This window comes from Papio anubis, chromosome 15 (assembly GCF_008728515.1).
Source record: "Papio anubis isolate 15944 chromosome 15, Panubis1.0, whole genome shotgun sequence".
NCBI classification, from domain to species: Eukaryota; Metazoa; Chordata; class Mammalia; order Primates; family Cercopithecidae; genus Papio; species Papio anubis.
Window position 1 is genome coordinate 34799609 of NC_044990.1, and position 23373 is coordinate 34822981.

The 23373-nt window shown below is 35.6% G+C and overlaps 1 long non-coding RNA gene across 2 annotated transcripts in view; it reads right to left on the minus strand.

The window, feature by feature from the left end:
- LOC108582895 overlaps positions 1-23373 on the minus strand; it is an 89091-nt gene that overhangs the window by 12146 nt on the left and 53572 nt on the right. Inside the window, exon 3 of one of the 2 annotated variants that reach the window (XR_002518393.2) lies at positions 265-5670. The exons of the other annotated variant lie outside the window; for it this stretch is intronic. This is a non-coding gene — a long non-coding RNA (uncharacterized LOC108582895). Of the gene's footprint in view, positions 1-264; positions 5671-23373 lie in introns of those variants that run through there. 2 annotated transcript variants of the gene reach the window in all.

Genomic DNA, 23373 nt, shown 5'->3' on the forward strand with positions numbered 1-23373 from the left:
TTACAAATATCACAATAATGAGGAGAAAATTTCAGTGAATATTGGAAAATATTTTGTACTGAAAGAAAAAAATATCTCAGATTTGTGAGATTCAGCTAAAGTCATACTCAGATGGCAATTTGTGGGCTTAACTGAATATATGAAAAAATGGTTAAAAATCAAGGAGAAAATAATTACTTAAGAAATTCTCAAAATCAAAGAAAATTAAAACTTAGAAATAACATAAAAGTATTTGTAAAAATTTATAAAATGTAAGAACAAATAAGAAATAGAAAAAATCTTGAAACCAAATTTCAGTGGTTAAAATTCTTATTAAATGATAGAGAGTTGGTGAGCTCATCAAGGAAAAAGCAGTGCAGACACAAATAACAAACATTATATATGAGAAAAAATTGGCATTACTAGAAATCCTAATGGCAGTCAAAGTGCATAAGATGATTATATGCACATTTTTCACAATACCTTGAATTTTTTTAATAAAATGAGCAAATTCCTATAAAAATACACTAACTAGATAAAATTGACACAGAAATCAATTCACTCTCAAAAAGATTTCTGTAGGGAAAACATCAGTCCCCTACGGCTTCACTGTTGAATTTTACAAAAATTAGAAGTGGATATATATGCCAATCTTAACCTGTGCTAAAGAAAACGGAAAAATATAAATACTGGTTAACTTATTTTTTGAGTTCATTATAACAATTGTACTATGATGGGTAATTTTATGTATCAACTTACTGGACTATGAGGTGCCCAGCTATTTGGTCAAATATTATTCTATGTGTTTCTGTAAGGACATCTTTGAATGAGATTAATATTTAAATAGGTAGACTGAAGAGGAGATTGCAATCTATTGATTATGGTGTCTTTGAATGAAATTAATATTTAAATAGGTAGACTGGAGAGGAGTGGGACTCATCCAACCAGTTAGAAGTTGAATAGAATAAAAAGGCCAACCTCCCCCAAGTAAGAGAAAGGTCTTCCTGCCTGATGGTCTTCAAACTGTGAAATTAGATTTGCTGGTCTTCAGACACAAATTGAAACATCACGTTTTTTTTTTTTTTTTTTGAAGCTTGATTCTGTTAGCCTTTGCAGTAAAAATACATCATCAACTCTCCTTTTTCTCAAGATTTCAGATTCAGGCTTGATGACTTACCCTATGAATTGAGACATGCCAGCCTATATTTTACACATACACACATGTGCATGCACGCACACACACATACACATACACACACACACACACACACACATCCTGTTTTTCTGTTTCTCTGGAGAACCCTGGATAATATAGGTGACATAATCTGATAAGAATAGTATAAAAATAAAAATTATACAAAATACAAATTGATATAAATGTAAAAGTCACCAAGTTGAAAAAATAAAAGAAATATGCTATATTGTGGTCTTAATAGACCAAGAACAAACTTTTGTTAAAATTGAACATTCGTTTGTGACTAAATGCTTAGACTAAATGCTTAAGGCAATTTCATATTCTGATAAATGAGATCTACAAAATGTCTACATTATAAACGTTAATGAAAGCATTATATTTAATATTAAAATTTTCTAAAATGTTCTTCTTTCTCTAGGAACAAGTCAAGAATCGTGGTATTATCATATCCATTCAATTTTCCCAGAAATCTTAGTGAAATTAGGTAAAATCAAGGACAAGTATTAAGGGGAAAAACACTAAACACACTTTTATAGAGATAAAATTATTTATTTCTTAATAACTTAAAACAATCTAATAAGACATTATGAGATTTAAAAAGTCAGTTTAGCAAGATTGCTGAACATGAAAAGTCAATTGTGGGCACTGGTCTTGATCTCCTGGAGTCAGTGGGCACAGTGAGAACCCAGACAGCCTGGCTCCAGAGATAGTTGTGCCTCTCTCTTGCTGTCATAAGTCAGGGCAAGATGTCAGTGCTTCTCAGAACATTCAGGCCTCTAACCTAGAAGCCACGGCGAGTTAAGATAGCCTTTCTCCCTGGATTCATGGAGAAGCCCAGTTCAGTGAGCACAAAATATTATAAGACTAATTTCCCAAATTAATGCAATTATATGAAGTCAAAGTAGACACCAGTCAGTAAAACGTACAGCCGGTGCCAAGTAGATGCCTTTTATTGACTCTGTTTTATGTAGTTTTATGTGTATGGAAGGACAAGTCTTTAGATAGCATTGACCAACAGTGTTTTCTCCTCTTGCTTGCAGTTATCAGAATAACTGTAGAATATTCTGGGAATGCAGTGACCTGAAGTAAGGACGAACTATATGGAACAATCCAGACTCTGTCTTTGTCTCTCCTAGAACAGAATATCCTTCGGTGTTTGCACTCAGTGAGCCAGGTGGTAGAAAACCCACAATACCCTCAGCCATGATGTGAGATGAGGCATGATCAGAGAAGATGTCATCAATCTTGGGCAACTTTCCTCAGACGTGGGGGAAGAACTTCCCATGGATTTTAGACTTTTATTGATTCTTGCTTTCTATCTATAATAAATTTGCTTTCCCTGACTTGACCTATGAGTGGTCTGTCTCTCAAAATCATACTCTGGAAGTTATGTTTGTGCAGAACCTCCTGTGAGACTTGGGAACCTCTACAATGAGATGGTGATGAGCTTCATGCCCTCACTGAGTGATGAGCTCCTCCAGCATGCAGGCCCTTTACCATGTCTTCAGCGTACCCAAAACAGGGGTCATCAATCTCTTCCTTTGCTTATTAAAGAAGGAATTCAAATGTATCAAGACCTACACAGACTTCTTCCTTTATTATCTCAGGTCAAGGTTACTGGAAGGGGATATCACAGCCATCCTGGATTACATGGGCTATAAGTCCAAGTTGAGGACCATGTAAGTCAGTCACAGAAGGGCAAATACTGAATGATTCTACTTCTATAAGGTATCTAAAAGAGTCAAACTCATAGAAGCAGAAAGTAGAATAGTGGTTGCTGGGACTAGGGGAAGGGAGAAATGGATAATTGCTGTGCAATGTGCATACAGTTTCAGTCATGCAAGATGAAAAAGCTATAGAGATGTACTGCACAACAATGCATATATAAACAATGCTATACTGTACACTTAAAATTTATTAATAGGGTAGATTTCATTTTTATGTATTTTTAACCACAATAAAAAACAACTGTAAAGCACAGTACTTTAACAATTGACCAACTGGGAAGATTGATTTCATTTTTAATAATAAATAGTAGTGTGTCAAAAAACTCAAAAAGCAAAATAATAATAATAAACAAAAGACAGTAGTGTGTCAAATTTCTGGTTTGATTATTATATTATGATTAATTGGAGAATGATTTTGTTCTTCAATGATACATTTTAAAGTAATTAGAAATGAAGAAATCCCATAATGCTTAAAACTTACTTTCAAATGATTCAGACAAAAAGAAGTTGTGTGTGTGTGTGTATTTATAATTCTTAGCTTCATTGCCTTATATTTTTCAATTGTCTAAGATTTTAAAATATATAAAATAAAAGTTAGGACAATTCGAAGAAATTCATGAGATATTTAAAGCATTGACTGTCATGATCTGATTTGTATTCTAGAATGATTATTCTGATTAGAGGCAAATTTACCATAAATCAGGTGAAGCTTAAGCTTCCAGACTTTTTGGTGGGTTATTTCCAAAGCCCTGGGAAGAAGTTGAGCAATATATTCTTTCAAATGGTCACATGCCTTTGTACAATTTGCAAAATAATATATTTTATTTACATGGGAACCTGCATCTTTTGATTCCAACTCTTTATCTTGTTAAATGGCTCTAGAGTACTCATTGGCATTTTGGGGATCATGCTAAGGAAAACCTTGACTTAAATTTAACAAAATATTTTTGTAGTTCGTAGTTAGTGCATCACACAAGTGGGTATTTGATAGCTTCCTTGCACAAGAACGGCTTTCAGGAATTCTTCTGCCACCTCCTGTGCAGATGTAGATGGCATCCAGAAACAAAGATACTAAAGTGAAATATGAAACCAAACTATCGCACCTAGCACCAACAAGACATGGGGAGTAAAGAAATGTGCCAGCTGAAAGAGTGTTTCTTATATCACTCTCTATAAAATATCACAAAGTGGTTATCACATGAAGAGAAGATCAAGGACTATGTATCCCTAAACATAAGCGTCAAGCTGTTACATAGAAGAAATATTTTTTAAATGTTTACGATATTTTACAGCTGTTTTATACTCAAAATTTGTTGTGCTTTCTTTTCTCCCTCTAAAGAAACATTAACTTTCATAAAAATAAATAAATAAACCAAATCCAAGCACACAAATGTACCACAGCCACTTCCTGCTGTGGCTTCTAGAACCATCCAGGTGCCACCAACATCTGCACCCAGTGTTCATATTTTCTAGCCTCACCTCCTTCATCACCTTCCATTACCACACAGCTGTGAAAAGAGTCTGTTGCACACTTTCATGCCGTATAATCAGTTGAACAACAAGTCCACATAGTTCTCCCATCTTGTCTATGGACTCGACTTTGCACCTTCCTGCTTCAAGGGCTATACCACTGATCTTTCTAGATTCATGTGGAAGTATTAATGCACTGATGTTGGAAGTAGAGACCTGCACTTGACCATTTAGGTGCCAAGGTATTGTGCAGCCAGCTGCACCTGCATGAGAGTCCACTTAGCTACTATTTACTCAAGTATGTCAACTGAGGGCTGCTTATGATCTGACAAAGGAGGGAGTGAAAAACATTCAGATTCATTTTTTCAACTCTCTACTCCCTATTCAACTGTGTTTTCTAAGAGAATTTCTATCTCTAGGCTCTGGCCACCCCTACTCCTCCTACCACAAAGCCAACTTGACCGGGAAGATCATCTCCAAATGTCTACCTGGAATGGAGAGCAAGAGATCTTGTGAAATGAGCCATCTTGTCACAGTGGGTCTCTTCTAGTGATTTCTTTCTTCATCACCACCTCCCTTAATACCAGGATACCGAAATGGACTCCTCTCTACACCCTCTCCATACAAATATCCCTACCTCTGAGTCCAGAATGAGCTGAATGCCATCCTTAGGCCACCACAGCTCAGTTCAGCTCCTGGTGTCTCGAGACCATTTTCCCAGCTCATTTACTGACTTTTTCCCCTTTCAGATGTTTACACATGCCCCTCTTTCTGTACTGTAAATAGATATGTTTGAGATTTATTTTAAAATAAATCTTTAACTTGCCCTGTGTTTTAAAGTGGTTAAAGATTAACTTTGTAGCTATTTATAAAAATTCACTGGGTTAGTCAGTCTTCCAAGGCAGAGTCTCTACGTCTTTTATATTGGATCCTCCTCTCAGTGCAGCCCAATTCTAGAATGTGGAGTTTAGGAGCAGGAGAGGAACTGAGACTATGTCCTTCTTTCTTAGGTTGGTAGAGAACCACTATTTCTCCTGTAATAAATATCTACATCTTCTCTATTGTGCACTTAGCAGTGTTGTGGGAGCACAGAGGTGACACTATGGGCCTGCTGACTGCAATATCCTGGTGACAATTCAGGGATCTCACCCTTTCAAACTGCAGCCCTGGTCTTTGGTGCTTGCTTAGCATGAACGTTGCATTCCAAATTTATTGAGTCTTGGAAGATCAGAAGGAAGATCACTTGAGATTATCACCACCACTCTATCTCAGCTCTGTTCTCTTCATTTGTTTCTAGGACTCAACCACAACAACATTAGCAAATATTGTTCACTGAAAGTGGGTGGGAATCAATGTGCACCCATGAGAAATGTCCTCAAGTACATAGCTGAGCCTACGTGTTTTGAAACCTGAAAACCCCTTGAAACTCTTCATGTGAAATATTGACCCCTAGATTCTTCTTCTGGAGGTATGAAGTGGGAATGGAGCAAGAGTTTAAAAGTAAAACTGCATCTTTGTAAACCAATAAAATAATATATTTACCATAAGTGTCTGTGATATACCAAATGTTACAGGAACTCACATGCAGTGGGTTTTCAGTAGAAAGAGGCAGTCAGCTCTTCAGCAAATTTAAATTTGGCTGAATCCCGAGACCACTGTGAAATTGCTGATGTTTTTCCAACTCAGCTGAGTGATTTTAAGGCTTTCCAAAACTTATATGGTTATTTTTTATATGCTGATAGATCACATGTAGATATAGAATGTGTATTTAAAGCTGAATTCCACCCACACTTACGAAGATCTGCCCATTCCAGAACATTCATCTTTGATGTTCTTCCTTTTCATACTTAAAAACTGGTAATGCCTGTCCCACTTCTTACCATTTCCAGATTGCTACTGTAGCACTACAGTAACTCTTTTAACCAACCATGACACTGAATAACTTATATAGTGAACAAAAAGGGGGAATGACTAATTCATGCCCAGAGAAAAAGTCCAGTGTACCACTCAACATGGAAATAATGTGTTCATGGACTGGAATAGGAATGCTATGACTACCATTCTTCTTTGTGTACATCTGATTGTATGAGAGTGCTCTGGTTGAGATAAATATGCACTAATTAAAATGAAGATATTTTGCATTTAATCTCTCTCAAAAGCTAAACTGCTGAGAGATGACTCTAGAAATGCTCTTTCATTGTAAACAAATCAATTGTTTTTCTACATATTAGCAATAAATAGGATATGCAATTAAATAATTATCATAGCATGCAAAATATCATATACCAACTATTAAATCTATTGAATCAATTGCTCTCCTAAAATAGTTATAAATAAATGGAATAAATTACATAAAGCACAAACAAATGGAAGACTCATGTTTATAGATCAGAAGTCTCAATATTTTAAAGATGTATTCTCAAAATTAATTTATACATAAATTGTGATCTTAATTTAAGAATCCTAACATGCTGTTTGAAAAAGTATAATCATTTGTAATCAGAAAAATGCAAATTAAAACTGAAATGTGATTAGACTACATAAATTCACAATAGTTAAAATGATTGTAAAAACTAAGATTTGGTGAGATATGGAGCTCAGAGAAGTATTATATATAGTCTGTGAGAGAATGAATTTATACAGCATCTTCGAACATTTTTTGTAATTACCCCCATTATAGCCGTGCATGACATTTTTCTATTGGCTAAATTTTTGGCTCTATATTCTAATGTCCAACTCAATTGCATCTACTCTCCCATATGGAGATCTGGTTCTGCTTAGAATGACTACTGAAATGCGATCTTCACCACTCATTTTAAACTTGAAGCTAAGCCTGTTAGAACTTTCTGCATTACCATCTTGCTTGTGTAGTTTTATCTTGTCTTTTTTATGAGAAAGATTGAACATCCCTCTCTTGTATATTTAATCATTCATTTTCTAATATTTATTTTGTATATGTGCATATGGCAACTTGATTTTCCACCAGATTATTTTCATAAGAAATTGGCTTATAATTGAGAGATCACATGAAACTCAGGATATTAAATTTCCGGGGGCCTACATTTAATTGTCCTAATTGGCAATGTATTTTGATTAGATGACAAGACAATATTGGTGGAACAGAAACTGTTTTATTTATGTGACTATGCAAAGATTGTTGATGTATCACAATGCAAAATTATTATAAGAATGTGGAAAAATAAGAAATTCGATAAGCACTATTCTGAAAAAAAAAAAAAAAAAAAGCAAAAATATATAAACACAAAAAGGAAGGCTCTTTACCAAACATCTAAATTCAATAATAATACATCAAAACCAAAGAAAATAAAACAAAGAATTGTACATCTTATAGTTCAGTATTTCAAATAAATTGAAAAAGATACCCCTAAATAAACTTTAAAATAGTATGTACAGTGTGACTGCAACTAATAATGACTACGGTATGGGGAGTGTGTGTGAATTGTGTGTGATTGTTCATAATCTATCAATGGCAAAAAAATTGTTGACTTTGTTTCACTGTTTTTACTCTTTATGGGCTTTTTTTTTTTCATATTTTTTTAAGATGGAGGATGACTCTTCAATTCTCCATAGTGTCTCCATTTTCATTTTTGCCCCTAAAACTTGGTCTATAAGACTGAATTTGTACCTTCTTTGAACTTATGATGCACGGTTTGTTGCTATCTGAGTTAGCATATGAAATTTCTGTGTATATTTGAAAAGTCGGTATGTCATAACACAGCATTCTCAAGTATTATGACTAAAATAACAGTTTATTGATGATAGAAATTTTATATTTAGAATTTAGCTGTTGTTTATAATATGAGAGATTTAAAATCTAGAATATTTTCTTCATATTGGTCAAAATAGTGGGATAGAATTTTAAAGCACAGTTATGGCCAGCTGCACTTTGTGCTTTGTAACATTTACTACTATAAAAATCTGAGCAAATTCTTAGAAAACACTGACAAATACCTGTAGTGACAGGTAATATGCATGATGTATTTAAGCCTCCTGGTAAAATATAATAAGGGAATCAAAATAAAAAAAAACCTGGAGTAGATGATAAGTCAATATTGATCTTTCAATGAAGAGTAGATTGATACAAAATAGTCTCCCGGCAAGTGGATATGTGCAAGTGCTTAGGTTTAAATGGGGTTAAGGAAAACTTAACCAGCTCAAGTGTCATGACAGGGTGCTCTAATAGCATAGAATTTCTAATTTGTAGATTTTTTTTTTTAAGTACAAGTGGCTTTAAAATGTGAAAAATACAAATGACCATAGTGGAAACATAGAGGATAATAGTAATATATGCCATTGGTATTTAATAAACAATAAGATATTTTCACAATAATTTGACAGTTTATGACAAAACATTCCTCTATTATTTATGACAAAATAAGATTTCTTATTTCAGGTGCTAGAAGATTAATCCCTTTTTTTAGAGAAAAAGTTCCCAATTGTCCATTTCTGGGGAATAAGCCTAGACTGAAAGTGCAGATGTTATCCACAGTTATATGTCATGCAGGCCAAATGCTTGAATATTTCCCCTCTTGAATGCCAACAGGATATTTAAATAGGTTCCAGAGATATGTCAGTATCAAATTTGTCAAGAAAAGTCTATAGCAAAGAGTATGCTTGATGTAATTTTTCTTAATTCCTCTAATTGTTTCCTTTTAAAAGGCTATTTGGAAAGATTTCCCTGCTTAACTGTTACTATAAATATTTTTTTAAATGAGTGAACGCACATAATAAAGTGATTCCTTTGCTTTTGGGACCTAAGAAGGTAAATAACTATTTTAGTATTTATCAGGGGAACCCGCCCCCAATATTTCAACATGGGTTCTTTCTATTTTCCATAAGTGCCCACCGGCTGAGAAATAAGGAGAAAGAGTACAAAGAGAAGAATTTTACAGCTGGGCCACCGGGGGTGACATCACATATTGGTAGGACTGTGATGTCCACCTGAGCTGCAAAACCAGCAAGTTTTTTATTAAGGGTTTCAAAAGGGGAGGGTGTAAGAACAGGGAGGATCACATGCTTCAAAGGGCAAAAAGGAGAACTACTGATAAGGGTCCAACAAAGATCACAAGGCAAAGGGCAAAAGCAGAACTACTGATAAGGGTCTATATTCAGCTGTGCACGTATTGTCTTGATAAACATCATAAACTACACAAAACAGGGTTCAAGAGCAGAGAACCCGTCTGACCACAAATTCACCAGGGCTGGGTTTTTCTCCACCCTAGTAAGCCTGAGGGTACTGCAAGAGACTAGGGCGTATCTCAGTCCTTATCTCAACGGCATGGGACAAACATTCCCAGAGCATCTGTTTATAGACCTCTCCCCAGGAACACATTCCTTCCCCAGTGTACTAATATTAATATTCCTTGCTAGGAAAAGAATTTAGCAATATCTTCCCTACTTGCACATCCATTTATAGGCTCTCTGCAAGAAGAAAAATATGGCTCTTTTGCCCAACCCCACAGGCAGTCGGACCTTATGGTTGTCTTCACTTGTTCCCTAAAAATCACTGTTATTCTGTTCTTTTTCAAGGTGCACTGATTTCATATTGTTCAAACACGCATGTTTAACAATCAATTTGTACAGTTAACACAATTATCACAGTGGTCCTGAGGTAATGTACATCCTCAGCGTACAAAGATAACAGAATTAGGAGATTAAGGTAAGACAGCTGTAAGAAATTGTAAAAGTATTATTTGGGAAACTATAAATGTCCATATTAAAATGAAATCTTCATAATTTGTGTTCCTCTGCCACAGCTCCAGGTGGTCCCTCCGTTTGACTTCTCACAACAAGTATTAATTTGTAATCTCTCATTTAAAATCTTATTGGGAAAGGAAGAGAGAACATAATTTATATTTTATTTTGGATCTGGCTTTGTAGGCTTTTGTAGCTTTTCTATTTCCACCTTGGCTATCATCCCATATACTGAAATGTGAAATTTGAAACCAGGTCAAAGCATGACCTGGTTTATTTGCTGACTAGCTGCAGAAGTTTGGCTTAAATATGGAGTATTTTTCATTTAACCAGAAAAAAAGACTATTTAAAATGGTAAGTAATTTTATAAATAATGAGTTAATTTACTTTTACTACTTATTAACAATGTTTTCTCTTATTTTTAAATGATTAGTTGCCTTTTATATTATCATACAAAGCAATATTTTGGTATAAGCTTTACTAATGAATTTTGTGACTTAGCCATGTTATAACCTAGATAATACACTCTAAATAATTATCTATGGCACAGCTTCTCACCCTCCCATGTTTTTCAAAGAAAACTAATAAATTGACTAAATTGTACAACATTCATTCAAATACATTTGAAAAAATACTATTTTATACTAAGCTTTTTGGTATCTATTAATTTCACTTCAACAATGAAAATAAATGAATATTTGATTTAAAGTTCAGCTTCAAATCATGTGTCCAGAGTATGGTTTATCCCAAGGTATACATTCTTTCTTTTCTGCAAGTAAGAACTCTGCTTGATTTAAGACATTTACTAAGTATTAAAATAAAATTATTACTTAAATCATTTGATCTCCCAGGTGTTGATAGGCAAATACTAAACATACTAGTGTGCCTTCTAAATCTCTTTTGTTTATTTTCTCCATCTCATCAGCTGTAGACATAATTAAGGGAAAGGCTTTGCAAAATATTTTTTCACATAATTAGAGATTAGCTTTAGTAAATTGTTCCTATGTATTCTGAAATAGGCTAGTTATATTTTGTAGTCAGTGTTCAATATAAATAAGAGCTTTTCCTTTGAATTGCTTAAATGTTACTGAGAACAGTATGTCATACCTGTTTAATACATTACATCTTGAATAGCAATGTAGAATAATTTCTTATGGGAAATGAAAAACAGCCTGGAAAATATAATTCTCTTTTCTGTTAATTCATATCATACTAATGAATTTTAATAAAACCTGCCTGGTATATTAGTCATTAATAATAGTTTCACATAAATAAGTTAAATATTAACAATAAGGTAGCAACATTATGACTATACCAATAACAAATTCACAGCTCTGGTTTAACATGAATTGCTTTTGTGCACATATATACATGATGAAATGTAGAGAAAATTTTTGTATAAAAATGTCAAGAAAGATGATGAGAAGCCTTTTAATCATTTAATAGGTGTTTATCAAAGACCTAAGATAGAAAGCAGTTATTCTAAGTATCTTGAGCCATTCGGATAAAAGTAAAGTACTGATTTAACTTCTGTTTCTATAATATGACAGATTGGACTATTTGTACCCATTCTCTAATTGAACACGTACAAAAATACAGTAAGATACATTTATAAAACATTTTAATATTATTAAGAAAATGAGAAAATTTCCAACCAATTACTGAGAAAAACATAGAAACCAAAGAGGAGAGCCAGGCAGAAAAGCCAGACAAAAATTCCTGACAGCATTTGTGAATCCCCAAAGGGCTGATAACTGTGACAACCTTTCACAACAAAGAGATACGAAACAAAATTTGGACCCATTCAGGCTGGAAGAGTTTAGAGGATATCATCTGCATATTCAGCTGAATCTTCGAGGAGCTATACACTAGTTTAAGGGAAAAGAGAAATAAATATTATTATTTAATCACTAGCAAGTTATTGGTATGTAAGATGGTATGGTCATGAGTAGAACAAAAGGAGAAAAGTTGTATATATGGGCTAGTTCTCTCAAATATATGAAGACTAAATTCATAATCATGAGGTGTTCCAATAAACTGGAAAAATGAAAACCTTTTGGCTATGTATGAGCCTATTTGATTTAATCATTTCCTATCTTAGATATCCTCGTAATGAGCTGGCTCAGCAATAAACTTCAACATGGAACTGATACAGGCAGTATACTCTAGGAGACTGAAATCTTAGAATTAGCAAGACCATTATACTGGCCCCAAATATCTTTCTGTTATATAACATACAGAGAGGACACTGATTTCCTCCTAAATACATAAGAGATAATCTCAGTAAAAATTTGTGTTGTTTTCTTTTGTGGGTATTATTAAGCTGATTCTATAATATGAAAAAATGCAAAGGGCCGAGAATAGTCAGAAACTCTTGATAAATAATGGTAAGGTGGAAGGAATTACACTCCTAGATATTATAAAATATCTTTAAATACGTGCAGAAATTAAGTCTGAGTGGAACTATTAAAAGGATAGACAATTAGACTAATCTGCAAGAATATATCTTAGGTTAGACATAAATCATATGGGCACTTAACTTATTGCAAAAGTTGAGCACAGTAGAGCAAAGCAGCAGGAAAGAGAGAAAGAACAAACTTTTAAGTAGATGCTGCTATGTTAATAACATAATCACATAAAGAATTATGTAAATTGATACCTTACTTAGAAAAAATGAAATCAAATCTTCAAGAACTAGAGCTCTAAGTTTGAATAAGAAAACAACAAGACAGGGGCGGAGCAAGATGGCCGAATAGGAACAGCTCCAGTCTCCAACTCCCAGCGCCAGCGACACAGAAGACCGGTGATTTCTGCATTTTCAACTGAGGTACTGGGTTCATCTCACTGGGGAGTGCCGGAAGATCTGTACTGGTCAGCTGCTGCAGCCCGACCAGCGAGAGCTGAAGCAGGGCGAGGCATCGCCTCACCTGGGAAGCGCAAGGGGGAAGGGAATCCCTTTTCCTAGCCAGGGGAACTGAGACACACAACACCTGGAAAATCGGGTAACTCCCACCCCAATATTGCGCTTTAAGCAAACAGGCACACCAGGAGATCATATCCCACACCTGGCTGGGAGGGTCCCACGCCCACGGAGCCTCCCTCATTGCTAGCACAGCAGTCTGTGATCTACCGGCAAGGCAGCAGCGAGGCTGGGGGAGGGGCGCCCGCCATTGCTGAGGCTTAAGTAGGTAAACAAAGCTGCTGGGAAGCTCCAACTGGGTGGAGCTCACAGCAGCTCAAGGAAACCTGCCTGTCTCTGTAGACTCCACCTCTGGGGACAGGGCACAGCTACACAACAACAACAACAAAAAAGCAGCAGAAACCTCTGCAGACGCAAACGACTCTGTCTGACAGCTTTGAAGAGAGCAGTGGATCTCCCAACACGGAGGTTGAGATCTGAGAAGGGACAGACTGCCTGCTCAAGTGGGTCCCTGACCCCTGAGTAGCCTAACTGGGAGACATCCCCCACTAGGGGCAGTCTGACACCCCACACCTCACAGGGTGGAGTACACCCCTGAGAGGAAGCTTCCAAAGCAAGAATCAGACAGGTACACTCGCTGTTCAGAAATATTCTATCTTCTGCAGCCTCTGCTGCTGACATCCAGGCAAACAGGGTCTGGAGTGGACCTCAAGCAATCTCCAACAGACCTACAGCTGAGGGTCCTGACTGTTAGAAGGAAAACTATCAAACAGGAAGGACACCTACACCAAAACCCCATCAGTACATCACCATCATCAAAGACCAGAGGCAGATAAAACCACAAAGATGGGGAAAAAGCAGGGCAGAAAAGCTGGAAATTCAAAAAATAAGAGCGCATCTCCCCCAGCAAAGGAGCGCAGCTCATCGCCAGCAACGGATCAAAGCTGGACGGAGAATGACTTTGACGAGATGAGAGAAGAAGGCTTCAGTCCATCAAATTTCTCAGAGCTAAAGGAGGAATTACGTACCCAGCGCAAAGAAACTAAAAATCTTGAAAAAAAAGTGGAAGAATTGACGGCTAGACTAATTAATGCAGAGAAGGTCATAAACGAAATGAAAGAGATGAAAACCATGACACGAGAAATACGTGACAAATGCACAAGCTTCAGTAACCGACTCGATCAACTGGAAGAAAGAGTATCAGCGATTGAGGATCAAATGAATGAAATGAAGCGAGAAGAGAAACCAAAAGAAAAAAGAAGAAAAAGAAATGAACAAAGCCTGCAAGAAGTATGGGATTATGTAAAAAGACGCAATCTACGTCTGATTGGGGGTGCCTGAAAGTGAGGGGGAAAATGGAACCAAGTTGGAAAACACTCTTCAGGATATCATCCAGGAGAACTTCCCCAACCTAGTAGGGCAGGCCAACATTCAAATCCAGGAAATACAGAGAACGCCACAAAGATACTCCTCGAGAAGAGCAACTCCAAGACACATAATTGCCAGATTCACCAAAGTTGAAATGAAGGAAAAAATGTTAAGGGCAGCCAGAGAGAAAGGTCGGGTTACCCACAAAGGGAAGCCCATCAGACTCACAGCAGATCTCTCGGCAGAAACTCTCCAAGCCAGAAGAGAGTGGGGGCCAATATTCAACATTCTGAAAGAAAAGAATTTTAAACCCAGAATTTCATATCCAGCCAAACTAAGTTTCATAAGTGAAAGAGAAATAAAATGCTTTACAGATAAGCAAATGCTTAGAGATTTTGTCACCACCAGGCCTGCCTTACAAGAGACCCTGAAGGAAGCACTCAACATGGAAAGGAACAACCGGTACCAGCCATTGCAAAAACATGCCAAAATGTAAAGACCATCGAGGCTAGGAAGAAACTGCATCAACTAACGAGCAAAATAACCAGTTAATATCATAATGGCAGGATCAAGTTCACACATAACAATCTTAACCTTAAATGTAAATGGACTAAATGCTCCAATGAAAAGACACAGACTGGCCAACTGGATAAAGAGTCAAGACCCATCAGTCTGCTGTATTCAGGAGACCCATCTCACACGCAGAGACATACATAGGCTCAAAATAAAGGGATGGAGGAAGATTTACCAAGCAAATGGAGAACAAAAAAAAGCAGGGGTTGCAATCCTAGTCTCTGATAAAACAGACTTTAAACCATCAAAGATCAAAAGAGACAAAGAAGGCCATTACATAATGGTCAAGGGATCAATTCAACAGGAAGAGCTAACTATCCTAAATATATATGCACCCAATACAGGAGCACCCAGATTCATAAAGCAAGTCCTTAGAGACTTACAAAGAGACTTAGACTCCCATACAATAATAATGGGAGACTTCAACACTCCACTGTCAACATTAGACAGATCAACGAGACAGAAAGTTAACAAGGATATCCAGGAATTGAACTCATCTCTGCAGCAAGCAGACCTAATAGACATCTATAGAACTCTCCACCCCAAATCAACAGAATATACATTCTTCTCAGCACCACATCGTACTTACTCCAAAATTGACCATATAATTGGAAGTAAAGCACTCCTCAGCAAATGTACAAGAACAGAAATTATAACAAACTGTCTCTCAGACCACAGTGCAATCAAACTAGAACTCAGGACTAAGAAACTCAATCAAAACCGCTCAACTACATGGAAACTGAACAACCTGCTCCTGAATGACTACTGGGTACATAACGAAATGAAGGCAGAAATAAAGATGTTCTTTGAAACCAATGAGAACAAAGATACAACATACCAGAATCTCTGGGACACATTTAAAGCAGTGTGTAGAGGGAAATTTATAGCACTAAATGCCCACAAGAGAAAGCAGGAAAGATCAAAAATTGACACTCTAACATCGCAATTAAAAGAACTAGAGAAGCAAGAGCAAAGACATTCCAAAGCTAGCAGAAGGCAAGAAATAACTAAGATCAGAGCAGAACTGAAGGAGATAGAGACACAAAAAACCCTCCAAAAAATCAATGAATCCGGGAGTTGGTTTTTTGAAAAGATCAACAAAATTGACAGACCACTAGCAAGACTAATAAAGAAGAAAAGAGAGAAGAATCAAATCGACGCAATTAAAAATGATAAAGGGGATATCACCACCGACCCCACAGAAATACAAACTACCATCAGAGAATACTATAAACACCTCTACGCAAATAAACTGGAAAATCTAGAAGAAATGGATAATTTCCTGGACACTTACACTCTTCCAAGACTAAACCAGGAAGAAGTTGAATCCCTGAATAGACCAATAGCAGGCTCTGAAATTGAGGCAACAATTAATAGCCTACCAACCAAAAAAAGTCCAGGACCAGATGGATTCACAGCTGAATTCTACCAGAGGTACAAGGAGGAGTTGGTACCATTCCTTCTGAAACTATTCCAATCAATAGAAAAAGAGGGAATCCTCCCTAACTCATTTTATGAGGCCAACATCATCCTGATACCAAAGCCTGGCAGAGACACAACAAAAAAAGAGAATTTTAGACCAATATCCCTGATGAACATCGATGCAAAAATCCTCAATAAAATACTGGCAAACCGGATTCAGCAACACATCAAAAAGCTTATCCACCATGATCAAGTGGGCTTCATCCCTGGGATGCAAGGCTGGTTCAACATTCGCAAATCAATAAACATAATCCAGCATATAAACAGAACCAAAGACAAGAACCACATGATTATCTCAATAGATGCAGAAAAGGCTTTTGACAAAATTCAACAGCCCTTCATGCTAAAAACGCTCAATAAATTCGGTATTGATGGAACGTACCTCAAAATAATAAGAGCTATTTATGACAAACCCACAGCCAATATCATACTGAATGGGCAAAAACTGGAAAAATTCCCTTTGAAAACTGGCACAAGACAGGGATGCCCTCTCTCACCACTCCTATTCAACATAGTGTTGGAAGTTCTGGCTAGGGCAATTAGGCAAGAGAAAGAAATCAGGGGTATTCAGTTAGGAAAAGAAGAAGTCAAATTGTCCCTGTTTGCAGATGACATGATTGTATATTTAGAAAACCCCATCGTCTCAGCCCAAAATCTCCTTAAGCTGATAAACAACTTCAGCAAAGTCTCAGGATACAAAATTAATGTGCAAAAATCACAAGCATTCTTATACACCAATAACAGACAAACACAGAACCAAATCATGAATGAACTTCCATTCACAATTGCTTCAAAGAGAATCAAATACCTAGGAATCCAACTTACAAGGGATGTAAAGGACCTCTTCAAGGAGAACTACAAACCACTGCTCAGTGAAATAAAAGAGGACACAAACAAATGGAAGAACATACCATGCTCATGGATAGGAAGAATCAATATCGTGAAAATGGCCATACTGCCCAAGGTAATTTATAGATTCAATGCCATCCCCATCAAGCTACCAATGACTTTCTTCACAGAATTGGAAAAAATTGCTTTAAAGTTCATATGGAACCAAAAAAGAGCCCGCATCTCCAAGACAATCCTAAGTCAAAAGAACAAAGCTGGAGGCATCACGCTACCTGACTTCAAACTATACTACAAGGCTACAGTAACCAAAACAGCATGGTACTGGTACCAAAACAGAGATATAGACCAATGGAACAGAACAGAGCCCTCAGAAATAATACCACACATCTACAGCCATCTGATCTTTGACAAACTTGAGAAAAACAAGAAATGGGGAAAGGATTCCCTATTTAATAAATGGTGCTGGGAAAATTGGCTAGCCATAAGTAGAAAGCTGAAACTGGATCCTTTCCTTACTCCTTATACGAAAATTAATTCAAGATGGATTAGAGACTTAAATGTTAGACCTAATACCATAAAAATCCTAGAGGAAAACCTAGGTAGTACCATTCAGGACATAGGCATGGGCAAAGACTTCATGTCTAAAACACCAAAAGCAACGGCAGCAAAAGCTAAAGTTGACAAATGGGATCTCATTAAACTAAAGAGCTTCTGCACAGCAAAAGAAACTACCATCAGAGTGAACAGGCAACCTACAGAATGGGAGAAAATTTTTGCAATCTACTCATCTGACAAAGGGCTAATATCCAGAACCTACAAAGAACTCAAACAAATTTACAAGAAAAAAACAAACAACCCCATCAAAAAGTGGGCAAAGGATATGAACAGACATTTCTCAAAAGAAGACATTCATACAGCCAACAGACATATGAAAAAATGCTCATCATCACTGGCCATCAGAGAAATGCAAATCAAAACCACAATGAGATACCATCTCACACCAGTTAGAATGGCGATCATTAAAAAGTCAGGAAACAACAGGTGCTGGAGAGGATGTGGAGAAATAGGAACACTTTTACACTGTTGGTGGGATTGTAAACTAGTTCAACCATTATGGAAAACAGTATGGCGATTCCTCAAGGATCTAGAACTAGATGTACCATATGACCCAGCCATCCCATTACTGGGGATATACCCAAAGGATTATAAATTATGCTGCTATAAAGACACATGCACACGTATGTTTATTGCAGCACTATTCACAATAGCAAAGACTTGGAATCAACCCAAATGTCCATCAGTGACAGATTGGATTAAGAAAATGTGGCACATATACACCATGGAATACTATGCAGCCATAAAAAAGGATGAGTTTGCGTCCTTTGTAGGGACATGGATGCAGCTGGAAACCATCATTCTTAGCAAACTATCACAAGAACAGAAAACCAAACACCGCATGTTCTCACTCATAGGTGGGAACTGAACAATGAGATCACTTGGACTCAGGAAGGGGAACATCACACACCGGGGCCTATCATGGGGAGGGGGGAGGGGGGAGGGATTGCATTGGGAGTTATACCTGATGTAAATGACGAGTTGATTGGTGCAGCAGACCAACATGGCACAAGTATACATATGTAACAAACCTGCACGTTATGCACATGTACCCTACAACTTAAAGTATAATAATAATAAATAAATTAAAAAAAAAAAAAAGAAAAGAACAAAACTTAAAGAAAATGAAATATGAGACTATTTTCATGGCCTTGAAGTTAAAATAACTTGTTACACATTAAAATAAGGAATTCTAATTTATCAAGTGACACTTGTTAAGAGAAATAAAATACTGGAAAATGGGCTTCACTTTAGTACTATGCAAGTTTCAATGAATTTTCAAAAATTGAAATCATACCAAACATGATCTTAGACCATTCATGGATATTATATAACTTGTTCATGCATAACTGCTGGGTGAACATCAAAATTGAAAAAGAAGTTTTTCCCTATTGGTAAAACAGGGACAAAACTTACCAAAATCTCTGGGACGCAGCTAGCACTGTGTTAAGAGGAAAGTTTATTGCACCAAATACCTTCATCAAGAATTTAGAATGACCTCAGATTAACAATCTAACTTTTCACTTAAAGGAACTAGAAAAAGAAAGAGGAAGCCAGTCCCCAAGCTAATAGAAAAAAGACAACAACAACAACAACAAAAATAACTAAAATTAGATAAAAATGAATGAAATTGAGATGCAAGAACCCATACAAAGAATCAATGAAACTGAGACTTGTTTTTTTTGAAAACACAAAAAAGATTGATAGACTGCTAGCTAGGTAAGAACAAAACAAAACAAAACAAAACAAAACAAAACAAAACAAAAACAGAGAAGACTCAAAGAAGTAGAATCATAAAAGACAAAAACGACATTACAACTGATCTTACAGAAATATAAAATTTCCACAGAGAATACTATGAAGAACACCATGCACACAAATTAGAAAATGTAGAGAAAATGGATAAAATCCTGGAAACAGATATATCCCAAAAATGAATTAGGAAGAGATTGAAACCCTAAATAGACCAATATCGAGCTCAGAAATTGAAGTAGAAAAAAAAATACTAACAACTACACACACACAAAAAATGGACTAGATGAATTCACAGCTCAATTTCACCAGACATACAAAGAAGAGCTGATACCAATGCTATTGAAATTATTCCAATAAATTGAGGAGGAGGGCTTCTCCCTAACCCGTTTTATGAAGCCAGTATCAGTTTAATACCAACATGTGGCAGAGAGACGATGAAGAAATAAAACTTCAGGCACATATCCATGATCAACACAAACACAAAAACCCTCAACCAAATACTAGCAAACTGAATTTAGTAGCACATCAAAAAGTTAACACACCACAATCAAGTAGTCTTTATTCCTAGGATACAAGGCTGTTTCAACATACATGAATTAATAAATGTGATTCACCATATAAACAGAATAAAAAAGCAAATCCACATGATCATGTGAATACAAAGAAAAAACTTTCAATAAAATCCAACATCCCTTCATGATAAAATTCTTTAACAGACCAGGCATTGAACAATCATCTCTCAAAATAATGAGAGCTATCTATGACAAAATCAGACCCAATAGTATACTGAACAGGCAAAAGCTAGAAATGTTTCCCTTGAGAACTGGAAAAAGACAAGATGCCCACTCTTACCACTCCTATTTAACATATTACTTGGAAGTCCTAACCAGAGCAATCAGACAAGATAAAGAAATAAAAGGCATACAAATAGGAAAATAAGTCAACCTATTTCTCTTCACTGATTATAAGATTCTACACCTTAAAACCCTAAAGACTCTACCAAAATGCAACTAGAACTGATAAACTATTTTAGTAAGGTTTCAGAAAACAAAGTGGATGTACAAAAAACCGTACCATTTCTATATACCAATAATGTCCAGGCTGAGAGTTAAATTGAGAATACATTCTGCAACAGCCATAAAGAAAATGAAATATCTAAGAGTACAGCTAACCAAGGAGGTACGAGATATCTATAAAGAGAGCTATACAACACTGATGAAATAAATTGGAAACAACAGAAAAAAAAATCATGCTTTTGAAAAAGAAGAATTAATATTGGTAAAATGGCCAAAAGCACAAAGCAATTTACAGATTCAGTGCTCTTCCTGTCAAACTACAAAAGTCACTCTTTGCAGAATTAGAAAAAAAAAAAAAAAAAACTATTCTAAAATTTGTATGTAACTAAAAAAGAGCTGAATAGCCAAAGCAACTGGAAGCAAAAACGACAAAGCTGGAAGCATCATACTACCCAATTTCAAACTACATTATAAGGCCATGGTAACCAAAACAGCATAACACTCATAGGAAAACAGACACATATATCAATGGAACAAAATAGAAAACTCAGGAATAAATAGCTATCCATCCAATCATCTAATTTTCTATAAGATTGATAAAAACAAGCAATTTAGAAATGACTCTCTATTCAATAATTGTGCTGGGATAACTCCTTGCTGAATGCAGTAGAATGAAACTGGACCCTTATATTTCACTATGTACAAAAATTAACTGAAGGTGAATTAAGGTTTTAAATATAAGACTATAAAAAACTTTAAAAAACTATAAAAACTCTATAAAAATGATAAGAAATAGCCTTCTTGACAAAGAATTTTTGGCTAAGTCCCCAAAAGTAATTGTAACAAAAAAAATTGACAAGTGGAACCTAATTAAACTAAAGGGCTCTACACAGTGAAATAAGCTCTCAAGAGAGTAAACAGACAACATATAAAAAGGGTGAAAATATTCCCAAACTATGCATCCAACAAAGACCTTATAGCTCGAAACTATTGGCAACTCACATAAACGAGTTAAAAAAAAAAAAAAAAAAAGACAAATAATTTCATTAAAAATGGGCAAAAGACATTAACAGACACTTCTCAAATGAAGACATAAAACCAGTCAACAAACATGATAAAATTCTCATCATCACTAATTGTAAGAGAAATGCAAATTTAAATCAATGAGATATCATTTCACACCATTCAGAATGCCTGTTATTAAAAAGTCAGAAAACAACATGCTAGTGAGACTGTGAAGAAAAGAGGACAAATAAATATACACTGTTGGTGAGAATGTCAAATTCTTCAGACACTATGGAAATGAGCTTGGAAATTTCTCAAACAACTAAAACAGAGTTACCATTCAATCCAACAATTCCATTACTGGGTATATACCCAAAGGAAAATAGATCACTATACCAAAAAGATACAGCCACTCATAGGTTCATCACTGCAGTATTCATAATAGAAAAGACATGGAATCAACCTAGATGCCCATCAGTAATTGATTAGATAAAGAAAATGTGGTACATATATACCATGTAATATTACACAGTCGTAACAAAGAAAAAATCATGTTCTTTGCAGCAACATAGATGGAGCTGGGAGACCATAATCCTAAATGAATTAACACAGGACCAGAACACAAAATACTGCATGTTCACACTTATGAGTGTGAGCTAAACATTGAGCAAACATAAATATGGGGAAAATACCCACTAACACTACAGACTACAAGAGAGTTGAGGGGGGTGGGTTAAAAAACTATCTATTGGTACTACACTTATTACCTGTGTGCAATATACTCATGTAACAAACCTGCACATGTATCCCCTGTATCTAAAATAAGTTTTTTTTAAAAATAATATTCATTTTATCTTTGTTACTTTATTATTTCAGTTTGTTTTAGTTTTGCTGTAGTTATTATTATCATTTATCATCTCTTAAATTCCTTGGGCTTTTTGGATCTATGGTGTTATATCCTTCATTAACTTTTAGAAACTGTCATCCATCATCTTCTGAATACTCTTTTAACACAATCTTTCTCTGGACTTCTGGAATTTTGATTACATATGCATTAGTCCATTGAAAATTGTCCCACAGCTCTTGGATGGGTCCTCTGTTTTTATTTGTGTCTTTTTTTCTCCTTCTTTATATTTTTGTGTTTTTCAGCTATTTTTAATTTGGATAATTTCTATTGACAATCTTGAAGTTCACTGATTGTTTCCTCAGTTATGAACAATCTAATAAATCTAAAAAGCCTTCATTATCTTTGTTATAGAATTGAAGGATTACATATAAAAAATGAAAACTGCATAGAATTTATTTTTATATAACACATGCTTTCCTTATTTAACCAAATGTGAAAACTTCCTTCTAGTTTTAGGAAACAGACCAGCCTTAAGTAAAACAATGCTAGTCAAGAACTTCAGGTAGGGTGGAAAGACAGGCTGAAAGCTTATGCAATGAAGAGCAAAGCCTCCTCCATTATACAATGTTGAGGAAAAAAAAATGCCTTTCTGAAATAAGGCCTCAGACAAAACAATTGCTGATCTTTCAATAGCTGCTTAACAGAGACTTAAGGTGAGGGGCGTGGTAGGTTGAAGGAGCAAGGAAATTCTGGAAATAATGACTATAACTTAAGAAGTCTTTCAGAACTGAGAAGACAAATAGTTTTCTGACGCCTTTTTGAAAGGTGATGAGGGTCATACCAAGAAACAAGGAAAA